General features: G+C 38.7%; 1 protein-coding gene and 1 long non-coding RNA gene across 13 annotated transcripts in view; one reads left to right on the top strand and one right to left on the bottom strand.

The window, feature by feature from the left end:
* Positions 1 to 22,277, top strand: part of CYP7B1 (cytochrome P450 family 7 subfamily B member 1) — a 174,405-nt gene that overhangs the window by 91,106 nt on the left and 61,022 nt on the right. The window contains exon 1 of one of the 3 annotated variants that reach the window (XM_038579397.1): positions 18,686 to 18,759. The exons of the other annotated variants lie outside the window; for them this stretch is intronic. The gene's annotated coding sequence lies outside the window, so the exon portion shown is untranslated. Of the gene's footprint in view, positions 1 to 18,685; positions 18,760 to 22,277 lie in introns of those variants that run through there. 3 annotated transcript variants of the gene reach the window in all.
* LOC102153932 overlaps positions 10,706 to 22,277 on the bottom strand; it is a 31,331-nt gene continuing 19,759 nt past the window's right edge. For 8 of the 10 annotated variants that reach the window (XR_005381010.1, XR_005381011.1, XR_005381009.1 and 5 more), the window contains 2 exons: positions 17,342 to 17,427; positions 11,269 to 11,398 (listed from right to left, as the gene is read on the bottom strand). This is a non-coding gene — a long non-coding RNA (uncharacterized LOC102153932). Of the gene's footprint in view, positions 11,399 to 17,341; positions 17,428 to 22,277 lie in introns of all 10 variants that reach the window. The other 2 variants (XR_005381017.1, XR_005381019.1) reach the window with 2 other exon arrangements.

Here is a 22,277-nt window from a genome sequence, read left to right as displayed (position 1 = left end):
CCAGTCATGGCGTATGGCATGCAGAGGACACACACTCAGTGGATGTTTGTGGGATGAATAGCTGATCGAATGAGGACACAAACCCAGAGAATATGAGGTTGTGTTGAAATTCTGATGGCATTTTCCACTAAAAAATAATGTGCAAGGAGGGAGCGTTCCTTTCCCTATATTATTAGAAATGTTTGCATTGCCAGTAATAACCATTCATGTCTGCAAATATTTTAAAACTCCTGTTAAAAGTCAGAATGACCCAGTCACTTTGCTTTTATTTTAAACAGTTGAAATAATTCCCACTGAAAAAAATAGGGATTTTTTTTTGGGGGGGGTGGATATTGGGTGATGTCTGGGTCAATAAGGAGGTAATTTGGGAATGGACCCAGTTATAGGTAGAGTGGATCTGGGTGATACTGGTTGCAGCAGTACAAAACTTGAAGTGGCATGCATGCATTGGGTACTGGGATTCTTATGCAAAATGGGATTGGAAGGATGCTTAAGAAAACCTTCCTTTCTCACGAATATAGCATTGTTAAATATTGCTTCAGATTTTAATTTCAACTTTGAAAGCTAAGCAAAAGTGAAAGTATGTAATGGTCAGGATCCTCTGGGTCTTCTTATTGTCCTTAAATGTGCTTCATTGGAACCATACTTCTGGATAGAATTTTGGAAATTGTGTCACTGGCAACTGTTACCACCTTTCTTATTTTGTTTTTAATTTTCTAAGGTCCCATGAGTTGATTATGAATTCTTAGAAATCATAAAAAAATATTTTTGAAATGAAACAATGCCTCAGTGCTGCAGGACATGTAAATTTTGATTTTCATATTTTTAATTTAAATAAAGTAAAAACTTTGGGGCTTTTCTCTCCTGGTCGCAGACCTGAGTGGCGCATGGACTGTCATTTTTCCCTCTAATAAGAAGATGAGGGACTAGTCCAGCTCATTAGTGGGAAATAGCATAAGAAACATACCAGGAAAATAAGTGTATTTGAAAGGAAGGCTAACTGGTTAGAACACAGTAGCATGTACAACACTGCAGAGAAAAATGAAGGTATGATGCCAAAAAAAGCTTAAAAGAAAAAAAAAATCACAGAATGACTGGGAGAAGAAGAGGCTGGTTATCCTAACAAAGAATAAAATCTACTATACCTGAAAGCAAGAAAGACAGAAAGAAAGAAAGAAAAAGAAAGAAAGGAAGGCAGGAAGAAGGAAGGAAGGCAGGAAGGAAGGAAGGAAGGAAGGAAGGAAGGAAGGAAGGAAGGAAGGAATGAATCAAGGGGGAAAAGTTTTCTTTTTTCTTTAAAATAAAATAAAAAAAAATCAGAGGGAACCTGGATGGTTCAGTTGGTTGAGCATCTGCCTTTGGCTCACATTGTGATCCTGGGGTCCTGGGATGGAGTACTCCATCATGCTCACCTCAGGGAGACTGTTTCTCCCTCTGCCTGTGTCTCTGTATCTCTCATGAATAAATAAGTAAAGTCCTTAAAAAAAAAAAAAGAGGGGCAGCCTGGGTGGCTCAGCGGTTTAGCGCTGCCTTCAGCCCAGGGCCTGATCCTGGAGACCCGGGATCGAGTCCCACGTCAGGCTCCCTGCATGGAGCCTGCTTGTCTCTGCATCTCTCTCTCTCTCTCTCTCTCTCTGTCTCTCATGAATAAATAAATAAAATCATAAAAAAAAGAAATCAGAAAGCAAAAAAAAAGTTGAAAAACGTATAATAATTTCTATTGAAAAGGACTTGAGCTATCTCTGCTAGCATTCACCCAGTTGAACCTTTTGCCCAAAATGATTACATTTTATGAATCATATTTAACTGATAGCAACAAAAATATTTTCAAAAGCAAGAGAATATTTTAAAGCTTTCGTCTACTTACATAACACAAATCCTAGGGAAAGGTTCATACGTTTAGTATGTGGGGCTCAGAAGGCCAGCTGAGGTGATCAAAGCCAATAGATTTGGCATGTATTTACAGACTCACAACATCTTCCTTTTACAGAGAGTTTCCTGGTTCACTGTTCCCTTGCTCCTCAGGCCTGGTCACCAGCCAGTGAAGTAGGAATGACATAATACCTGTCTACTGACTTCCCCAAGAAGTCCATTAACTGTCAAAGTGCAGGCTGTGTTTGGCCATCACTTAAATCTTGCAAGCAGACTTTGAATGAATGTGGAGGTCGAGGCATTCTCGTTTGACTATCCTATTGAAGCTGAATTCCAACGGAAAGATTGGGAATTTTCTAGGTCTATAAATCATCAACTCTATACTTTTCCTGCCCCCCTAGAAACTCAGAACATAGAAGGACTGTCATAATTAAGCAACTAAATACATTTTCTTAAGGGTCTCCTGCCCAATTGCCAGTATGCTGTCTTTCTTTTCAGAAACTGGTTCCACAATCTCTACTTCTCTCTCTTTGATGATAGGTAGATGATAGAGAGATATTCGTGTACACACATACACACATACACACACACAATGATGTTGCATATATATGGGATTGCTTTTATTTTTTTTTTTAAAGATTTTATTTATTCATGACAGACACAGAGAGAGAGAGGCAGAGACACAGGCAGAGGAAGAAGCAGGCTCCATGTAGATAGCCTGATGCAGGACTCGATCCTGGGACTCCAGGATCATGCCCTGGGCTGAAGGCAGGCGCTAAACCACTGAGCCACCTAGGGATCCCCTATATCATCTTATTTAAACAAAAATAATAATCAAAATGTTTAAAGAGAGATGCCTGGGTGGCTCAGTGGTTGAGCTTCTTGACAAGCAGGAGGAGCCCTGGGCTTCATGTGAGGGAGGTTTTGCTCATAGCCCAGAGAATGATATGAAAGACAAAGTTGGGGGTGATGTGAGCATAAAAAGCAAGACATACAGGTCAGAGAGCCTCAGTCCTAAGCATTTAGGCAAAGAGGGTGAATTTACACAAAAGATGAGAATTTGGAACTAGTGCGCTAAATGAGAGCAAAAATATGTAGCAAGAAGGATAGAGACAGAATTAGCTGAAATTATTTTATGGTTGAGCCACAAGAAATTCTTCCGGGGTTCTTTTAAACCTTCGGAAGGAACCATGAAAAGCATTGAGCTAATTCTGACACCACAATAATAACAACAATAATAAGAGCAGCTAACATTATCAGACACTTTCTGTGTGCCAAAATGTATGCTAACTGCTTTATAACAATGATCTCATTTGGCAGACCAGATTTTATGTTTAGTTTATTTGAAAATGTAAGTCCTGCGATATATTTCTGTGTAAAGAAATCAAAGAATGTAGTTCCTTCTTATGCATTCCTTACAGCACATAACCTTTGGGAATATTTTGATGAATCCTTAATTTTCTGACATGCAATGATTTTAGATTAGATTTTTAATGTGATGGTGATAGAGCTTTTACGGCTTGTCCTCCTCAGTTGCTTGAGAACGTTCTGGTGAGCTGTTAGTTCTGTACTTGTATATAATTGTCGTTTCTCTGGCAATTGGCTAATATAATCATCAGGAAATCATTGCTTTTTTAGCCTTTAAAAATGTGCTATTTACCTCATTTCTATGGCTTTTCTCTAAGAACTTTTAGTTCTTATTTAGGTGTTATTTAAACATTATTATTACCTCTCTTGACAGCTTATGTTCCAGCATATCATGTTGGTCTGCTTTAAAAGGTTTAATTTTTTTCTTAGGATTTCTGATTGTCCAGAGAGCACATGAGACTGCTTTGTTCCGAATTTTAATGACCAGTTAGGGTAGCAAGCGCCACTTTTTGTTTTGAATATATTTTGCCATGAGTGTATATTTTTTTCCTATAACTCAAAATATTGTATGCGCATTAGGCTTATAACAAGCTTAATTCAAATCGTACATGTAAATATATTTTGTCTAGTGGGCTTTTCTGTTAACATTCCTGAGTTTTTGTTTTAGCATCATAATGTGCTGCCTTTTACATTAGAACAAAAGCCCCCAAATGTCGGTTCATCAGCTGACAATACCAGTTTTGTCTCTTAATTAGAAAAGAGAATAAAGCTGTTTAGGGGTGTCAATAAAATGACAGATGCATCATTAGCAGACGGCTATGGTGGATCAGTTCTGTGCAAATACTTGGAATGGAATTAATAGGAATTTCGGCTAGCATATTTAAATCACAAGCTGGGAGAAGAAAGCAGTGTTTTAATGCAGTGAAGTAGTAAAAGAAAACGGGAGTGAACGGCCATTTAAGACTGAATTAAGAGTGTAAGAGAAATCAGGTTGCAATAGATAATAAATTACTGAGAATTTTATATATTATTAATATATCACAAATGAGCCATTATGGGTATTGTATGATTAATTCATTTAATAAATATTTATTGAGGGTCTACTACATGCCAGGTGGTAAATTTAATGAGAGAGTACAAGCCCTGAGTCCAAACCCAATGTGACTGTCCCTTGTAATTAGTAGGACAGAATTTCAGTTCAACCATAAATCTCTGAAGAGGTTCTTTGAAGTTTTTGCATTTGGATGGTCTCACACTGTGTAAAACCCAGGTCACTCAGTGTGATTCAGAAGAGAATTCCATTTAGTTCCTATTTCCTCAATGGTTGGCGAGGTTGCTTTAGCAAGCTAGGCAGGTGCACATGGGTGTGTCCTGCACAAGGTGTTAAGATCATGTTATTCAGTGATCAAGAAGCACTTTACTCACAAGACTAATCACTATACTTGTTCAATTATTATATTCCCAGTACTTCAAATAGTGCCTCCATAGAGTAGGCAACAGCACATACTTATTAATAAATGATTGAGAAAAAATCCATATGAAACTGAAGGCAAGCAATAGACTAATTAGATAAACTGTAAGAAAGGTATGAATTATGCTAAAAGATCTTCATTTTGTTTGAAATCTATTCAGTGCTTGCTCACTCTGTCAACGCTTAGAACACCTGAGTTATGCCATATACTGTCATTGTCCTAGAGGGTTGAAAATGAAACATACAGTCCCTGCCCTCCAGGAGCTGCCAGTTTAGCCTTTCTTTTGGAGTGATTCTGGCCAAACTAGAAATCCTCCCCATGATGTATGATCCTATGAAGTAGAAGAATACAAAATCTCACAGACCTCTAAGGGTTGGCCTTGGAGCTGTGTAAAAATGCCACTTTTTGGTAAATCTCTGCAGGAAAAATGTATCCACCCTGAGTCAAGACCCACATACATAGTATTGTGGGTGACCCTCAGATTATGTCTGGAAATTTTAAGTGTGCCCTCTCAGGAATTGCCATGCTCTCTCTTTTACCTCATATCCCCCATTTCAGCCACCTTTGTTCCAATGATGTCTCTAGTGTGTTTAACACTAGACACTCTAGTGTCTCTAGTGTGTTTAGCACTCGTTTCTCTATATGACAATATCATCTAATGATAAATGATAAAGAATCAGGAACAAGTATTTTCTTAACATTTTAGTTTTTTTAAAAAAAATTTAGTTTTTACATTAATAAAGAAATTAAATTTAATAGGTATTATTCAAAATCAGTAAATAAGTAGGAATAGGAATAATGGGTATTATTCAAAATCAGTAAATAAGTAGGAATAGGAATAATAGGTATTATTCAAAATCAGTAAAATACTTCACGTGTGAGCTGAAATTTTCATTTCGCAAACAAAAGTACTACATCTTGCAGTTTGCATTGTCTCATTGTTTAAGATTTTAAGCATAAAAAAAAATTCCAGAGGGTTACAAAGAATGGCAGAATTGTGACTGGTTCTCTTCCTTCATCATTACGATCACTGTGCTATCATATATATTTAGAATCTACTATTTAAATAAACCACCGAGGTTAGGAAACATTAATTACATTAAAAGTGAATTTATATATTTTCAAGCAGTTAAGAATTGTACTCTTGAAATAATGCATGTAGTTGAGTCTGGGTCAGGAGAGACAGCTGTATAATTGGTAATTCTTCTAATTTAACTTTCTTGCAGAATACCATGTTCATAAGAGGAAAGGTAAGAAAATTGCTTATTTGTGTAAGCCCAACAATTACTTAGACCTTAGGTCAATAAAAGGAGTACTTATCTCTTAGATTGTTTAGAAGTGTTGACACATGGTAATTATAAAAAGCAGACCTACTTTTAATAGTTTCATCATTGTTTCTCAATCGTCTGTGGAGTGACCACCTTATTGTCTGTGTCCTAGTAGATAGCTCCCGCCATTCTGCCCTTGGTCTGCCATTGTAACTATCTGCCAAACCTGTGGACCAAGACTTACCTGAACCTAAAACCAGTGTTCTCCTCAAGCAGACCCTAGCAGGGCTTGGTGGCCCTCACTCTGACTTCTCTTTAAACCCTGATCTGTGTGGGACCACTTGGTTGGTCCCTGAGTATGAATCTGTTATTACTCTACCCTGGTATGATTCCTTGACTTAATTGACATTCTAGACTTTGAAACTTGTCTGCCTGAACCTGCTGTGCCTAACTGCCCCTCTTTGTCTTCAGTGACAGTGGTCTTCCTATCTTTTGTTACTAATCAGCTCACATCTGCCCTTTGCCTTTGTCCACATTTTGTCCCTGGCACACCTACCTTCCTGGCTTGTTTGCTGGCCCAGCTTCATTACTCTACCACTAATTTCCTTAGTTTGGGTAGTCAGCACTTAAGGAGGAGCACATTGATAAGTCAGAGTATGGTTGTATAGATTTCTTCCAGGTCTGCTGGTAGAGACGGGACACAGTGTTGCTTTGACCAGATGAGCACACTGGCAAATGCCAACTGACTAAGGCAAAGGGCAATGAAAGCACCTGTCTGCCCACTGTCTCCTGCTGCCTATGTGCTGTTTCACTAAAGTGACCAGGTAGAGGGTTTTTAGGTTTCCCTGGTTTTTCAAGTATTTTCTCACTTTTGCTTATTTGTCAGTGCCACCAGAAGGATTTTAAAAATAATCCATCCTCACCCCTAATGCAAAACCTTTAATGACTTGACCTTTTCAGTCTGATAACAAATTTTCCAGCTGGTTTACAGACACCAGGTTGCACTCTCTACCCTAACCTTCACCCTTCACCCACCCACAACCAGTTCCTGCCCCATGCTTGGATTGTGTTAATTCCATCTCATCCCCTACTCCATCTGCTAAAATTTTGCTTAGCCTCCAAGGCATCAGTGCCTGGGTAGACTCTACGTCTACCCCCTTCCTATTCTATGCGGGTCTCTGCTGTCTTCTCTCTGCCCTGCGGCCCATTTGTGGACACCTGTGTTTAGTACTACTACATTGTTGGATTTTTGTATTTTTTGCATCTGGGCTTCAGACCTCCTAAAGGAGGGACTGTGTTTTGTTCATTGTATATATATATTCAGTGTCCAGCCCTGTTGTTGGTGATAGTATTTTTTAAGTGGTTAAAGAATGAAAGAGAGAAACAAAAATAATGCTATAGTGACTTTGTGAATTACTGTTCTTATTTATTAGAGCTATGTTTGTCTTAGAGTTTAGAGTGAGGATGGAGGTAAAGTGGTCCAAACTGCCAAGTTTAAAGGGATCAAAAAGAGTACAGACAAGCAGCCCTGTGAAACTTAGAGGACTGAAACAATCACTGTTGTACAGAATACGATCTGATAGTTGCTATTTATGGTTAAGACCTACAGTCATGAAAAAATCTTTAAATTTATGTGATCATTGTTTAATGATATCAAGTCAGGGAAATTTGTGATAAAATTTACAAGTACTACTATCCTGAACATTTTGTAATAGAGCTATACAAAGCTGACTCATCAGAAATATTTCCATTCCTCTGTGATCCAAAACAAAGGTATTGCTTTATTTTTCACCAGTAGCACTTCAAGTATATGTCAATCTTAATTGGCAGCAGGTCTACTTAGAGCTAGGCCACTACGAAAGATTCTTCTACTTACTGCATAAGGTTACATACATTGACTTACTTAGTTTCTGCAAGGAAGAAAGTGCTCAGTTCACTTTATCTTTCCTTTTTTATTTTTTCACACAATAACCACAAGGTGAGGAAAAGAAGCTGTAATGTCAATGCCATCACTTATTATCACTGATTTTTTTAAGTTATAATTACTGACTCATTCACACATTCATTCTTTCAACAAACATGTATCAAACACTTGCCATATGTCAGATACCTTGCCAGGCTCCAGGCGAACTAGATCCACCAAGGTCAAGGGTATATGGTATCAATAGACAAGGAACTGTCCTCTGTATATTGGCATGGCCTGTACCTATGGCAGAGATGGGCCCTCTCTGCTTTGGGAAAATAGGCTCTTTTGGAAATGGGAACACGAAAGCACACAAGAGAAAAATGGAAATGAATTTAAAATATCTGTCTCTGTGTGCATTATAGCTATAGTCAGTACTCAGCTGTTAAATCCAGCAAAAATTCCATTGCTTTAATTAATTTCTTTGTGCTGATTCTTCCTAGTAAGCCTTAATTTTAACAAAGTTAATTAGGTTGAAGATTAAAAATCCCATTAGTGTCGATCATTCACTTCTTGGCTCTGTCAACAAGGTGCTAAAACCTTGCTCGGTTCCGGAGGGGCAGGGGAGGAAAGGGGCAGAAAGAAGCACTCAAGCTAGCCATTTGGCATTCTTCAGAACCAGATATTTAATGCTGTTTTTAAAGCTTTAAATGGATATCTGATACTAGTGTCATTTAAAAGCATATTTTTGTACTTTTCCAAACATGGCTTATCTGAAATTCTTTAGACCCATGGCTGTTTGTTTTCTGAGAAGTCTATGGCAATTGTATGTTTGCTGAGAAACTCTATCCCATCTACTCTGATTATCTAATTTGCAGGTTTGCAGAACATAGATTTTTAATCAAGGACCTGTTTCTACTGTCACCTCGTCCGTCTGTTTATTATGGTTAAAGACTCAATGGTGGCTAATATCTCACCCAGAGCAGGAAAAAACAAACCATTAATAAATTCATGAATTACCTACAAGCCCTAATTGTGTTCAAAATACTCGTTTGTTCAAGTTATACTTTCTGCTTTGGCTCCCATACCCAACATAGAGTGGCAGGAACTGCAGAAATCCAAACACATGCTGTCGACACTCACTCCCAGGTGGTGGCTATAATGCTAATGCAGCAGCCACACAGATAGAAGGGGGGCCAAGACCAGAGCAAGGGAGCCCAACTGCAGGCCTAAATATATTATCTTGCTCACAGTGGAAAGTTACTGGTGAGGAGGAAGCCAGAGAAGGTGGAGGAGGTGGGAAGCTATTGAAATCAAATTCAGACAGGGACAGGGCAAGGGCACTCCACTTCTGACCAGAGTTGAAGGCCATGGGAAATTTGATCAAGGGAAGATTTGAAAAACAAAGTAAACGTTATCCAGAACATTTTTCTCCAAGCAGATGCACCTAAAAATTAGGAACAGTCAGAGCAAGGCATAGCCCATAAAATTTCTCTGGGACATGTGAGCCCACAAAAGATGGAGGAACTCCAAAAGACTAGAGTAAATGGGAGGGCAAGTAGGTAGCTTGAACCCTCAACATGTGTGTGTGTGTGTGTGTCAAAGGGAGTGTGTAGTGGTGCATAGAATGTTCTGCACATAGTGCATCATCAGAAGTATTGTGTTCACATGGGAAAGCAGAACTTCTTTCCTTGAGCTACTGCACATAAATCCCTACCACTGGCATTACTATTATGTAGACAGGTTAAGTTGGTATGAATAGGTGTGATCACAACAGGCCAACACATGAAATGCAAAAACGGGCGCCTGGGTGGCTCAGTGGTGGGACATCTGTCTTTGGCTCAGATGGTGATCCAGGGTCCTGGGATCAATTCCCACATTGGGCTCCCCACAGGGAGCCTGCTTTTCCCTCTGCCTGTGTCTCTGTCTCTGTCTCTCTCTCTGTGTGTCTCTCATGAATAAATAAGCAAAATCTTTAAAAAAAAAAAAAAAGAAATGGAAAAACACAGAGTTTAATTTATAGATGGTCTCTAGCTATCATATCTTGGAAAACTAGGGCCTGGAGCAAGCTCTGTAGAGATGGTTTCCTGTCAAAAACCTATTGATAGACTCGGGTGGGTTGCCTCCACCCGGGGAATATAAGTACCTATTCATGGTGAAGCAAGATGGGATTTCTTCAGGGGAAATGTGTTTCTCTTCGGGCTTTGGGCTCATCATTTAAATAATGAAGATGGGAAACTCCGTTATTTCTGTGGTCCATTTTAATTCTGAAAATCTCTGATTCTTGGCTCTATGAGTGTTGTTATCTACGCTTATCATTCCCTTTTCCCCTCTTCTTTTCTGAAAAAACTCTGAATCTATCGCCTATGAATCCACCCCAAAACATAGCCTGCTACTGTGGAAATCCTGTTCAGACCTGTTGGGCAGAGTATTCTGTTTCTCAGAGCTTAGGTGTTAATTAAGCCTTTAGCACCGCCTCTTATCTCTTCACACACTCCCTGTTCTGGTCAACCTCTACTGCCTATGAGAGTCTGCTTGAAAATGTTCCAACGTACCTTCTCTGTTCAGAGCATCAGCCTTTGCTCATGCATTTTGCATCACAGTTCAAGATAGGAAGGAAAGAACTTGTATTGACATCTTGCAAAGGGACAGACTGCACAGTCCTAGCTCACTCAGTTAATTCCTCTCAATAAGTGGAATCATTGTTTTAATGATTCTCTGCTAGAAACTTTATGGACATTTAAAGATGCCAGTAAAAAAAAAAAAAAAGAAAAGAAAAGAAAAGAAAAGAAATAAAGATGCCAGTAACTTACCTGGCCCTATATTTGCGTGTGTGTGTGTGTGCACGCGCACGTGTGTGTGTATACTCACTTAGCATATTCTCATGTGCCAAGAACATAAACTTATGAACTTTAAGCCTGCATTTCTTGGGAGACAGATATGGGTCTGGTTGCCCCATCTGAAATGGTTATCTGTCCAGGTGTCTCCTAATTAATATGAGGTACGGCTCTGAGATGATAAAAATGTCTCTTGGGTTAAAGTTTGAAGGAATCTCAATTTTCTATCTGCCCCTCCTCCCCTTACACACACACACACACACACACACACACACAAAACCATTCAATAAAAAGATAGTGTGATTGTTTAGATAGTAGGAATCATGGACGAGAAAGGTGAAATATGGGATCTTTTCTCCCTGATAAATAATCCATCAAGTCTTGTGGGTTTAGGGTGGGTGAGTATCAGTATGCTTTGAGGAAAGGAGGGGAAGAATGAGGTAGGAAGAGACAGAATAGGGTCTGCTTTGTACTTTGTCTACCAACTGTGTTACATCATATTGTTTTCAAATTAGTGCAGGTAAAAGGCATTGCATACCCAGAACGACTTAATCAGTCACCTCCATTCATTAATCAAGTCAGAAACAAGAGCGTCCAGGTCCATGTTGATGTAATTTCAGCTTGAAGGAAAGACTTTCTTCTCATTAAGGTCTTAAACTTGGCTCGCTTCTTAGTTACCTAAAATTAGAATGGCCAATCTTCCATAAGTACATATTATTAATCTTCTCATTATTATTCAAAATAATTTATTGAGTGCATACTATGTAAATCACTTTGTACAAGCTCTATGAAAGGAACGAAAAAAAGGAATGAAAATATCAACTCCTGTTTCAGTTTAAACATCCCTGCTTCAGAGAAGCCTTCCCAGACCATGTGGTCCAAATGCAGCATTCCAGCCACTTGGAATCATATCCATCTTGCTTTATTTTCTATGCAACTTTGTCACTCACTCTGTTTCTTTCAATTAGTGATATGTTCAGGTGATAACTAGTTTTCCCCAAGGAGGATATAAGTTTCATGATAATAGAATCTCGTTCAGTTTTATATTAATCGTCTCCAGAGAAACAGAATCATTTGGACATATAGGTATATGTATGGGTATATGTATATGTGATATGTATACAAGAGATGACATGTATATATGATATTTACATATGTATGTGTATATGTTTTATTTTAAGGAATTGGCTCACAGAATTACAGGAGATGTCAAGTCTAAAATCAGTTGGACAGGATGGCAGGCTGGAGAAGTTGATACTGTATTCTTGAGACAGAATTTCTACTTTCTAAGGAAAAATACAGTTTTGCTTTTTATTTTTTTCATAGAGACAGTGACTTTATTTTTTTTTAGATTTTATTTATTTTTATTTGACAGAGAGATAAGGAGGATAAAGAGAGCCAGAGAGCACAAGTGAGAGGAATGGCAGAGGGAGAGAGAACAGACTTCCCACTGAGCAGGGAGCCCGATGCTGTGATGTTGGGCTCAATCCCAGAACCCTGGGATCATGATGTGAGCCAAAGTCAGACGCTTATCTGACTGAGCCACCCAGGCACCCTCAGTCTTGGTTTTTAGACCTTTCAACTGATTGGATAAGTCTGACTCCCATTGTTGATGGTAATCTCCTTTACTTAAAGTCAACTGATTGTAGACATTGACCACATCTATAAAATACCTTCATATCAACACCTAGATTAGTGTTGGATCCAGTAACTTGGTACTATAACCCAATCAAGTTGACACATAAAATGAATGGCCATACCTCTGGATCTCTACAGTTTAGTACAGTGCCTAGTGCATGGTAGGTAGTCATTAATATCCATCAACTACCTACTAATTAGTTCATTGTATAGGCTTTACAAAATACCCTATAAGATACAATGCTGCCCTCCTGTACTTATGATCAAGATCGAAAGATACATCCCATGCAAGGAAATTAAGCCACCAGCACCAGGCAGTGTGTGATTCAGAGCTAACATGAGTGATACTAACACCAATTAAAGAAAAAAACAAAAAAAAGACTGGGTACTGAGAGAAGGGAAGATCCTTGTTAGCAGGAGGAATGTGAAAAGTCCTGTTTGGGGGTCTGGTAGTCTATGTCAGGTTGTTATTTCATTGCCATTTTTTCACTGTTTGACAATAACTAACAACCCAGTGGGGTGGCTTTTTCTTTGCCCTCTCTGGGTCTGTAGCTGTCTGTCTTCAATTCATCTCTGCAGGTGAGAATGGCAATGAACTGTTTTCTTGGGGGGACGTGCCTCTGTGGTTTGGTTCCTGCAGAAAGAGTGGCCCTTCTGCCTTCTTTGAACTATCATCCTCTTGGATCTTGTGGGTCAGCTCTTAATTGGGTGGGTGAGGTGACTCATTTAAGCTATTTTGTACTTAGTGACTTCAGTGTTAATACTTTACTGACTGCAATAAATGTCATTTTGTTAATTAGTTTGGGAATCTTTTTATCTTGGAGAAAATAGTGGAAACTATTTTATGTACTTACTCAGATCATCTCCTATAAAAGTTATCCTTCTTAAGAAGCTAGAAGGCTTTATGTTATTCCACTATATATGATATTAAAAGATAAATATAAACATTTAAGGAAAAATGAATAGGAAAGCTGGTGTAGGGTGAAGTGTATTCATCCCTTTGCCTCTATTGCTGGCTGCTTCTGACTTACAAGGGAGGGTATCTGTGATATATGTATGAGAGGAAGGCACCCCGGGATTACAAAGAAGCCATGTAGTACAGAGCAAGAGACCTACTATTCTCTGGGATCTGACACTGGGGTGTGGCCTTTAGCAAATGCATCGTCATTGTGGGGACAAATTCAAAATAGTTGGAATTGGAATAGTCTTTAAACATTTTTAAGTCCTGAAACACTGTTTACACACAGAATTTTACATTTTTTAAAGACTTATTTATTTTACTTTAGAAAGAGAGAGACCACAAGTGAGTAAGGCAGAGAGAGGGAGAGAGAATCTCAAGCAGACTCTATGCTGAGCATGGAGCCCAAGGCTCAGCCTCACAACCCTGAGATCACAACCTGAGCCAAAACCAAGAGTTGGGTGCTTAACTGACTGTGTCACCTAGGCACCCCCACAAAATCGTACATTTAATTCTAATCTATGAAACAGCGAAAGCCAATGCTGGAAGCCAGAGTTGGCATGGAGGTGGCTGGGTGTAGGTGTGTGTATATGTGTGTGTGTATGTGTGTGTGTGTTAGTGGCTGAAGCCCACCAGCTGCGGCCTTCATTCTCTGTCCCGCAGGGGACTTTAGAAAATCCCTAAGGCTTCAGAGTACAGTGTGCAAACTATAAATTCAGTGAAATGGAATGATGCCTTTGCCTGCTTTGAAATCCTCTGGGAAAAAAAGTAAGTGACATAACTCATAAACGAGTTTTTACAAAAAAATGTTTTCTTTAAAATAATAATTATGTAAGAAATATGGGGACATGTCTTGCCGTACAATGTTAAATTGATACAGGAGTATCTAGAGTTACAGTGTGAAAAACCCCTTCAGTTGGCTTCTCTTTGCTGCCTCTCCCATGCTCACCCCAAGCTTTATTGGGAGTTTGGTGTGAAAGTTCCTAGATCTTTATTGTTGCATTATTTTATTAATACATGAGGGGAAAGGAGGCATTTATATAAATTGGTTTATATAAGACTTCTTACTCTATAGCTTTCCTATTTCACTTAATAGCATGCCTTAGAAGTCTTTCTGTGTCAATAAGATATACCTTATTTTTTCTAACGTTGTGTGTGAGAATCCCCATTTACCCCATGCTATCAGTAGCCCTGGAAATTATCAATCTTTGAAATATTTCCTGTCAGAACAGCAAATTTAAAATCTTCCTGTTGTTTTATTTTCTCTGATTGCTCATTCATTTGAGCATTATAAATTGGCAAGGTAGATTTTCTAGATCTGTTATGTTGAAGGCTGCCTAATGTCTAAAAAGAGATTTTAACCATGGAATCTGTTTAACAAATCTATTAACTGTTATGCTTTATGTCTCTCAAAAGAAAGTAAGGCCCTGAAACCTGTAAAGCAGTTTTCTTCTAGGATTCAAACATATATTCATGGACTTATAGTTATTAGTGGTCTTGAGTAGAGAACATTTTATTAATTAGAAGAAACTCATTGTTCTCATGATGAAATGTAAATAGAATTTGAATTAATAAATGCAATAGTTACCATCCCTACTTTGATTTAAAATACCAGGTCTAATATTAAAGTCCCAGCATTCTCTTTTTAACTGGGTTTTGGGTTCGTTTGTTTGTTTGTTTTTAGATCTTATTTATTTATTCATGAGAGGCAGAGACACAGGCAGAGGGAAAAGCAGGCTCCCTGCAAGGAGCCTAATGCAGGACTCAATCCCAGGACCCCAAGGATCACGACCTGAGCCAAAGGCAGATGCTCAACCACTGAGCCATCCAAGCATCCCTCCTTTTAACTGTTTTTAGCCCAGTTTACTTGTCAGTTTAATAGAGATTTTTAAAATAGAGATTTAATAGATATTTTTTCCTTTAAAGGCAAAACAAAACAAAACTGAGTATCAAGCTTTGACTTCTTATTTCATATACTAGTACATCCAGTAAGTTGCCAAACCAATCCATCATAAGGGGGCACAGATCTCTTAAGTAAATGCCACTAAAAAGGAATAGACTTAGTAAGATTAATAATCATTTTAATTTATAGCACTCTCTCTCCCAAAGACACTTGGGAAGCTTTGCAAACATTTGAACCAAAATGTACTTTAAACCACTGGGAAACAGATATGTAAACTTGCTTTAAAAAAAATAAAATACGAGCCTCTTAGAGTGGTCCTTCATATTCAGGGATGACACATTCATATTATATAGTTATCAGTTCAACAAGTTTTTACTGCATTTTATTTGTTCTCCCCGAAGCCTTATTTTTGATAGATGATGCCTAAGATATACTGGGAGCGTCCTTTCAATATCGTGTGACTGATGAAAGGCAAAACAAAACAATTTATCAAATCACACTGCATACATCCCTATAAATTTGGAGAGTGATAAATCTGTAGACCCATAGAACTTGGCATGTCATGTATTCATCAAAGGTAAAGCCCCAAACATCTCAAACACTCTGATGACAGGAAGGCTGATCTTACATGGGGGGAAAAAGAAAGTAATTACTCTCTGCAACTATTCCTATACTATAAGAATTCTTTGAGAGATTGAGAAGTTGTCTGTAGAGTTTGAGTTCAGAGATGTATGGAGAATTTGATATGAATATTTGAACAGAGGATGATGTCATCATATTCCTTTCTTATTTAGCAAAGTAAATGGGTTTACAAAAGGCTCAAAAACACCTACTATGCATTATGCTCTGTCTCATATTTATAGCTGCTTTATAAAGTTCCAAATAAAACATTTCCATTCTGCTCCAAGGAACTAAAAGACGATTATTTTGCCCATCACAGATATTTTACAAATGCAGATAAGAAACATATTGACCTAACTTCATTCTCTAATGGCAAGGTGCCCACCCAATACCTAATTAGAAATGAGTTTCATCCCTTGTAACTTGGTGAGTAGACTAATGAATTTTTGCAGTGTGCTTTTTAGTACAAAAGGATCAGAGAATAATTGTCTTCCTTGTCTGCTTCAAAAGCTCAAGATTTTTAAAGGTCAGTATTATTACCAACTCCTAAAACACTTACAATATTTCCTGAAAGCATTAGGAAAGTGGTGGCTTTTTTTTTTTTTTTTTTAAGTGGTGGCTTTTTAGGATCCTTTGTGTTAGGATGTTCAAAATAGGCAAGAATTAATCTCCAGCTCTTGCCGTGGCCCTCTTGGGCCAGAATGCTCTGTCGAACCATACACTGTACTACTACAAGGACGTTAATATAGTGACCCCTGAGGGAATGTGTAATTCTGCCCAATTTGAAATTACCTAGTTATTATGAGATCCTTGCTTCAAAAGCCTTTTTATGCCTGTTTGTTGGTTGGTTTAGTTCTACTAGCACAACTTAGCATATAGTGATAGGGTGGTGTAAGGTTTTTTTTTCCTTCTATTTTCCCCAGGCATTCAGAACTTCCCCCACTCACTTTGAGAAGAAGTAGTTATATTTAATTAAAGAAAATACCTTCCATATTTACCAGAAACCTTATTTTGGTGGCTAGCCCTTGATTCCCTGAGAATCCTGGCCTCTTTCTAGAATATCCTGGTAACTTTGAAGTTGTTTGAGTGAGAAGCTGGATGACAATAAATACAGTTGAGTGGAAATATCCTCTTACAGGATTGTGAAGACATTAGAACTAGAACAAATGAACATTTCAGGGTAGATACTTTTTCACCTCAATTCCCAGATTAATTAATAATACTAGCTTAACACAACTTTTTTTTTTTAATAGCCAACAATATTTGTTATCTGGTGGTTTGTGCACTTTTTTTTTTTAAGGCAGATAACTAGTCTAGCAGACTAACTAATCATGATGTTAAATAATAAGAATCATCAACACTGTTGAAAGGAGAAAATCCAAACAAATAAATGGATACTAGACTGTTTTCTCTTCAGTTCAATTCAGTTTTTTTCCTGTTGGTAAGTTATACTCATTCTCCTTTACTAAAACAGCTATAAGTTAGTGTCATCAAAACTCACCATTTTGCAAAACACAAACACACACTCCTGTGTGGTCATTTAAAATTTTTTTCCTTCCATTTGCATTTCCTCTCTTGAGTTAGATCCTGTAAAGTACATTTGTGATAACATGAAAATTAGGCTTGCCTGGCAGTGTACAGTATATTGGCTTATTCCAATTCCAGTTAAATTTAATGATGCAAACCTAAAACAATGTTTTAAAAAATAGTATGTATGTACATGTGTGTTTGGGTGTATGGGTAATTATATTTATACAAGCTTGTTTCTTTTTTATAAAATCTGATACCCTAAAAACAGGCTCTTTAATTATATATCTCTCTTAGTTATATAAAGAAAAAACTAATACGTGTTACTTTGGGTTTTATCTCTGAAAAGAAGTAATGGAAAGGATTTTTTACACTCCCCAAAAATCTGCTTGGTAATAACCATAATTATTTTTCTAAATTGATTACCATGCTCTCGGTGCTATTCTTCAAATATGTTATCTCTTACTTACCCCTAACTACCACTTTACCATCATGAGGGTGGGGTTAGTTCCTTTCTCCAGATGAATAAGGTGGAGTTTAGAGAAGCTGAGTAGGAGCATCTCCAAGGGAAATCTGGGGTTCATTCCAGGGCCAGTTGACTCAAGCATCAGAGCTCTTTGCCCCTGTCTCTCATTGCCTTGAGTTTCTACTAGTTACTCTTTTTTTAAAGATTTTATTTATTTGAGAGAGATAAAGTAAAAGAGAATGTGTGAGCACAAGGATCGAGGAGGGAGGGCAGAGGAACAAGCAGACTCCCCACTGAACAGGAAGCCCAATAAAGTGGGGCTTCATCCCAAGACCCTGAGATCATCCTAAGCCAAAGGCAGCTGCTTAACTGACTGAGCTACCCAGGTGCCCCCACCCTTTCCCGAGCTAAATACTCTTGAGCACCAATTTAGTTACCAGCAGAAAACAGTTTGTAAGTTCCTATGAGATCTCGACTTCCTCATTGCTCCAATTTCTCTCACCCGGTCCATCCTTCCCATCAGAGTACTCCAGCCCTATGTCATTAGTCCTGCCACTAGGCTCAGCTAGGTTCCACCCCAGGGCAGAAGCACGCTTCCCGCTCACCCCAGCTGGACGCTCTTCCCCAGTGCGCCCTACTCACCTTCAAATCTAGCCCCAGACACCACCTGCTCTGCCCTCTCCCTGCCACCATTTTCATCATGTTTGTTCCCATGACTCCCTTTCACAGGACCCTGTTCCTCTCTTCCTTTATGTCATAATGATATATATATATATGATATATGTCATTATATATATAATGATTATATATAATGATATAATGTAATCTATCTAAGTCATTTGATTTCTTTCCCCTCAGTAGACTGCAAACTCCGTAAGGGGACTGTGACTCACCTTTGCATCCATGACAAGGACAGTGTCTGGCATGTGAGTGGACTTACATATTTGTTAAACACGTGAACTTATTAGCTGTGACTCTTTATCTAGAATAACACAGGTAAAGGACCATTCTGAGTAACTTTTGTGCTTTTAACTGGTTACAGAACAAATATATCTTTATTACTGGAAATTTGGGAAGCTCAGAAAAGCACAAAGAAGAAAATGGAAATTAATCATAGTCCCAATACCCAGAAAATATCAGTTAACATTATGGGGAAATCCTTCAAGTCTTTTTTTTTTTTTGTCCTTTTTTTTCATGTTTTTATTTAAATTCCAGTTAGTTAACATACAGTGTAATATTAGTTTCAGGTGTAGAATTTAGTGATTCATCACTTCCATACAATGCCCAGTGCTCATCACAAGTGCCCTCCTTAATCCCCATCACCCAAAACCCATCCACCATCCACCTCCACTAACCCTGTGTGTTCTCTGTAGTTAAGAGTCTGTTTTTTGGTTTGCCTCTCTTTTTTCTTCCCCCTCTGTTCATGTTTTGTTTTTTAAATTCTACATGAGAATGAAATCATATAGTATTTGTCTTTCACTGACTTATATCACTTAGCATAATGCACTCTAGCTCTATCTACATTATCACAAATGGCAAGATTTCATTTTTTATGGTTGAGTAACCTTGTACGATATATACACATATACATATACACACACACATACATACCTCATCTTCTTTTTCTATTCATCAGTCAATGGACATTTGGGCTCTTTCTATAAATTGGCTATTACTGATGATGCTGCTATAAACATCACAGTGCATATATCCCTTCAAATCAGCAATTTTGTGTCCTTTGGGTAAATATCCAGTAGTGCAATTGCTGAGTCGTAGGGTAGTTCCCTTTTTAATTTTTCAAGGCACTTCCATCCTGTTTTCCAGAGTGGCTGCACCAGTGTGCATTCCCACCAACAGTGCAAGAGGGTTCCCTTTCTCTCCATCCTTGCCAACACTTGTTTCCTGTGTTGTTGATTTTAGCCATTCTAATAGGTATGAGGTGATATCTCATCAAGTCTTTCTTCTGTTAGCAATACACTTATAAAGCAAACCATTTTAAATAAAGCATTAACATTAAAGAAAGAGTACCTCAAGCTTTCAAATATTTAAAGCGCATCTTCCATTTGTTAGTGAGCTAATATTTTAGGACTGGGCAGTCATTTAAAAAAAATTGAAGAAATTGTATTCATTTTTTAAGTTGCCCTGAAGGTGAAGCAGTTTGTGTGAGTTAAAACCATTTGCCCAAACTCAGTTTGCCTATCTTAGTTTATATAGCTTTTTAGATGTTGACTTTTTTTTTTTTTCAAATGACTTCCTCCAGCGTTTCTACTCTTCGACGTAAAATGCCCCCTCTTTCTTGAAGACTTTCCAGATCACTAGAGAGGAACCTGACCCTGATCTCCAAAACTTGAGGGTACCGGATACTCCATGTTTAATCTCCCCTGAAGTCATCTGAGTTTATCCCCTCTTCTTGATGATGATGCACTCTTAGCAGACGGCAAAAGTCCTAGCTTTTCATTTAGCTATTGCACATGGAGCCTGCCACAGCATCTGTAACATGCTAGGCATTCAGTAAATGCCTGCCAAATTAATAATTATTAATATGTGTCCCATTGACAATAATAGACTAGCATCATTTTCATATATGACACATAGAAAATAATTATAAAAGTTGCCAGGGGGCAACCCAGGTGGCTCAGCAGTTTAGCGCCGCCTTCATCCCAGAGTGTGATCCTGGAGACCCAGGATTGAGTCCCACATCGGGCTCCCTGCATGGAGCCTGCTTCTTCCTCTGCCTGTGTCTCTGCCTCTCTCTCTCTCTCTGTGTCTCTCATAAATAAATAAATAAAATCTTTAAAAGAAAAAAAAAGTTGCCAGGGTCCAATTCACTGGCCAGCCTTGGTGGTCTGGGTTCCTTTCTTATGATGATGCCAATGTGATTGGCAGAGACAAATTTTAATTCCATGCATAATCAAGCCAAATTTCAGTTGGCTTGTGTTCCTTTGGACAAACTAAATTATGCCATTGTTCTGTCGGTATTTCAACTCTATAATCTGTCTCAATGTTTCTCATGCTTCAGTGCCTTTAGGACAGACAAGAATTTATAGATAAAGGACAGGTGCAACCAGAGTAACTCCCTCATGGAGATTACTGCTCAGCTCACAGCCTTGTCCTTATTACAGAGTCTCGAACACACATGTACCCCTTAAGTCAGCACTGAAGTGAAGAGCCATGAAATTTGGGGGGAAAGCATCAGCTTAATTCAGTAGCAGTTTTGGGGTGTGGTTTTCATGTAACACTTAGCCTACTGACTGGGAGCCCAAGTCCAGCTTGGTGGCTCAGCACCACTCAAATGCCAGCTTCTCTGCTGTGCGATGTGGGACAAGTTTCTTATCTCTCCATGTCTTGGCTTTTCTCTTTGTAAAAAAAGAAAATTATAAAATCTGCTTCAGAAGGTGATTGTAAAGATGAAATAAGATAATCCATTCAAAGCATTTAGCATGATGTCTGATATAAACAGGTTCTTTAAATAATAGCTATTATTATTAAAATTAGGCCAGAAGCAATAGCAGTGTGTGTATGTCTGTGGGTACCTGTGTGTCTGTAACTAGATATGGTGTGGCCTGAAAAAAGGTGAAGTCTTGTTGGCTGAATTACTCAAATTGCAAATAGGTCAGATTTTAACCCCATTCCCATCTCCACACATATATACGCATGCACGCTTACACTCCACAGCTGATCTTAGGCGGGGACAGTATGTGTGATCTAAGACACAGCAATGAGAAACAGTGCAAGCAGGGATGCCTGGGTGGCTCAACGGTTGAGAGTCTGCCTTGGGCTCAGGATATGATCCCGAGTCCAAGGATCGAGTCCTGCATCAGGCTCCCTGCAGGGAGCCTGCTTCTCCCTCTGTCTATGTCTCTGCCTCTCTCTGTGTCTCTCATGAATAAATAAATAAAATCTTTAAATAAAAAAAAAGAGAGAGAGAGAGAGAAACAGTGCAAGCAGCCTTTTCCTTTCCCTGGCCTGGGTGAATCCTGGAACTGCCCAACTGCAGTCTGTATTTCCAGCTCTTCTGGAGTGGGCAGTGTGTCTGACCAGGGAGAGCAGTGGCAGGGACAGTGTGCTGAGAACTAGGAAGCATTGGACACCTGGGTGTCAGGAGGCAGGCAAGAGGGAACCATGGTGCTTCCAGGTCAGAGTAAACAAAAACTCTTGGTCCTCGGGATCTAAGGAAAAAGCTCAGTTCAACCTGGTGGTGCCTTGTAGTGAAACAGTCACTGAAACACGCAGAACTTAGCCAAGAAAGGATGAAGAGCACGGCTGTCTATGCCCTTGCCTATGTTCTGTCTATGAAACACACCTTGGTGTTGTGAACAGTTTGGATGCTGGTTGACACAGGATGGGTGAGAGAGTTGGAGAGCTCAAGGCGAGAGGGCTCACTCTGTTGGAATTACCTGAGACGAAGTTTTCTTTGTATTTGGAATCTTCAGGATTTAGAAGC

The sequence above is a fragment of the Canis lupus genome, chromosome 29, assembly GCF_011100685.1.
Source record: "Canis lupus familiaris isolate Mischka breed German Shepherd chromosome 29, alternate assembly UU_Cfam_GSD_1.0, whole genome shotgun sequence".
In the NCBI taxonomy this organism is placed as follows: Eukaryota; Metazoa; Chordata; class Mammalia; order Carnivora; family Canidae; genus Canis; species Canis lupus.
The sequence above is the reverse complement of the archived record's forward strand: the minus strand, read 5'-3'. Positions and strand labels throughout refer to the sequence as shown.